Here is a 3,243-nt window from a genome sequence, read left to right as displayed (position 1 = left end):
GTGGGAGAGGCACATATGTTGAGCTGGCGTCAGCTGCCTTACAGAGGGAGTTCTTTGTCTCCAAGGCAGGTCTGCGGCCTTCAGTCCCTTGGACATGCTATATGCTAGCAGCGCACGTTGTTGCTAACTGCGGCTGCCTGAAAATACATCGGTGGGCTCGATTGGAGAGCGTGGTCGCCGTCTGGTTCGTGTTCCTCCGGAGGGACGGGACGCTGCTCCGACCTGGGCAGCTTCGCACCGGAAGCTTCCGCGAGGCTTGGCTCCAGGGGGGTTACCGAAGAATAGCCCGCTCGGTGAATCCCTCAACTCTGGTGATGGGAGCGGACTGGGGACCGACTCCTCCAATCTACCAGGAAAGAACCGTCTGTGGCCTCGCCCGTCGAACGTCCTGTTGGAAAGCGAGGCCGTATGGATCAAGACGGTGAGCCACAGTGGAGCCCAGTGAAAAACAACCTTCCCGCCGATCATCCGAACTGGCGGGAAAAGGCGAGGGACGTAGAAAAAAGGGGTCCCTTCATGTCAGCCTCCTCCTGGGTTCCGCCGGGCAACCGAGAGGGCGCTGTCGGCCGGGAGCGGTGTGATCGCCGATGCGAAACGAGGTGGGATGGGGTGAGCATTCACTCAGCCCCCCTCCACCTACACTACGCTCCCCAGGAGGGAATGAGCAGCGGGGGCTGCAGCTGAGCACGCCTTGCCCCGGGGGAACCATCTGGTTCGCCCCGAGGGTCGGCGATAAGAGGAAAAAATACAAGATGGCGTTGTCCAGCTTGTAGTGACCTGTCACTGGGAAATGTTCCCCGACGCTTACCTTGGAATAAGACTGCTCGTCATCTTCTCCTCGGGGAGGAGAACTCACCGGACGACCGGAGGTCGACTGCCGGGCCAAGCATCCTTCACAAAGGTTGGTCATTTACACAATTTATCCTCTTTGTTCTTCTGACAGTGCTATATTAGCTCGCTGAAGAAAAAATGGGAGCCGATTTCCCGCTCTTAACGTAATTTATACGGACCGGGTGGGGCCCACACAGCAGGTGGGCGTGGACTAAATTTTTTCAGTGCTTATGCTCTGCATAACGGGATAAACCCATCAGCGACAGCCTTAAAGGGCGAAGCCTATATGACATAGAACTAAAAACAGTTTTAAATGATAACATTTTAATTTATCCAACAGACAGAATGAGGGGCTTTCCCCAGTGAGTCAGATCGGTTCTCACGGAGGGGTGCACGGAGATCATCTGCCTCTTCTGACACACCCGGTCTATGCGCAGGCGGGCGAACCATCTCTGCAGGCATCTCATGTGAAGCAGCCCCAGTGGAACCACATCATGGGCTGATGACATCATTCCCAAAGGTCTCATGACCGATAAAGCTGTTACTACACTGTGGGGTTTGACGCGGCGGAGCTGAGCTGACAGAGCTTCGGCTCTCGGCTGTGATAAGCGGGCTCTCGTTGTGACTGAATTTAGCTCCACTCCCAGATAAACAATCATCTGGGATGGGAGAACCAAACTATTTTCCCAGTTTATAGAAAACCCCAGGTTTAGCTGGCGCAACATCAACGTTTTGGTTTGTGCAGCCGCTTCCTGTCAGGATCTAGTTAACAGCAGCAGGTCATCCAGATAAAAAAGAATTCTCATTCCTGTCCTGTGTAATGGCTTCAGAGCCGTCTCCACGCATTTTGAAAACGTGCATGGGGCAAGGGAATAACCGAACGGCAGCCTGTTGTATTGGTACTGGATCCCCTGGAAGGAGAAGCGCAGGAATTTCCTGTGCTTTGGAATGATGGGAATGTGAAAATATGTGTCTTTTAAATCTATGGAGGTAAACCAATCGTTCTGGTGAATGTTGTCCAACAGCTGTTTGGTTGTCAGCATATGGGATTGTCTCTCCATGATCGATTTGTTGAACATGGACAAGTCGAGAATGGGTCTCATCCCTCTGTTTTTTTTCGGGACCAGGAAGTAACGTGAGTAAAACCTCGTGTTTTCCTCTCCGTTGGGAACCCTGGAAATTATGTTTTTTTTTTATCAGTAGTCCCTGAACTTCTGAGTGGAGAGACGAGTTATGTTCTGGAGATGACAGAACCGTCTCTATAATCCCTCTGAACGGTGGGGGTTGAGCTGCGAATTGCAGTGTGTAACCCCTGCTGATCAGACGGTCCATCCATCTGTCCAGGGAACACACTCATTGCCACTCTGCGTAATGCTCGGTGAGCGGACATGCGTTTTTGTGTTGTGTCATGTTTTTTTTTACAGACATCAGCCAGGTTAAATCCCTCACCGCCGTCACCCGCTCCTAAGATTCTCCTGGGGTGATCCAAGGGGGGCTCCCACAGAAAGGGCCATGAAAGAGCCTCTATGCAGCGCTCAGGCTGCGGGCTTACGTTAGAGGTGTTGTGAACTGATGTGCACTGAGGGGAGGCGTGAATGCTTTTAGAGATGAGATGCCATTTTGGAGTTGTCATGGAGAAACACGTTTACTCCTGCTGCGGTCAGAAATGTCATAAAACAACACGGGCTCTAGCTGAGAGCGAGGGTTTTTACCGGACTCAGTCTGCTGAAAAAAAAAATTTGAAGCTCTAAAACATATTGAAGTATCGAGGACTGACTCCACATTTAAGCTGCTCTCAAACAAACTCATCAGAAGGAATTAAAGTCTTGTCTGTGTGTTCATTTGTCCTGTTAGCACAATTGTAAGAGTTGAACTTGCTGCAGCCCCAAGATGGCCGCCAATCATCCACAGCTGACGACCATTCCACCTGACGAGCTCCTCCACTACTTAAGGCTGCAGTCAAGCTCTTCTCGTCGCTGGAGCATTACTTCCTCTCTGGTAGTTGTGCCCCTAGCCAGTACTTTGAGTATATGAAAAGGATTTCTTACCGTGTATTTTTGTGTCTACAGTTTCCTGGTCATCCCGGATCCTGCTCTTGGTTCTTCCAGTGTCGGAGTCTCGCCTCTGTTACCTTTGGCCTCCAACCACTTGCCTGCCTTTGGATTTTCCCCAACAACCTCTCCACACAAGGAGTTGCCTGTAAGGAAAGACAAAACAATTTATTCCACCATTTGAGCTGCCTCCACTTGCCTCCTTGTCCTGACCCTGTCTCTCCCTTTTTCAGGAGTCCCAGGCCAACTTTTGTATATACTCGTTTTTTCCATTCACTGTAAATAATAAACACTGTTTTTGCTTACTTGAGGCTCTTGTCGTTCTGGTTCTCGTTCCCACTGGGTAGTCCGTATCATAACA

The sequence above is a fragment of the Nematolebias whitei genome, chromosome 6, assembly GCF_014905685.2.
Source record: "Nematolebias whitei isolate Nwh7 chromosome 6, NemWhi1, whole genome shotgun sequence".
In the NCBI taxonomy this organism is placed as follows: Eukaryota; Metazoa; Chordata; class Actinopteri; order Cyprinodontiformes; family Rivulidae; genus Nematolebias; species Nematolebias whitei.
Note: the sequence above shows the minus strand (reverse complement) of the source record.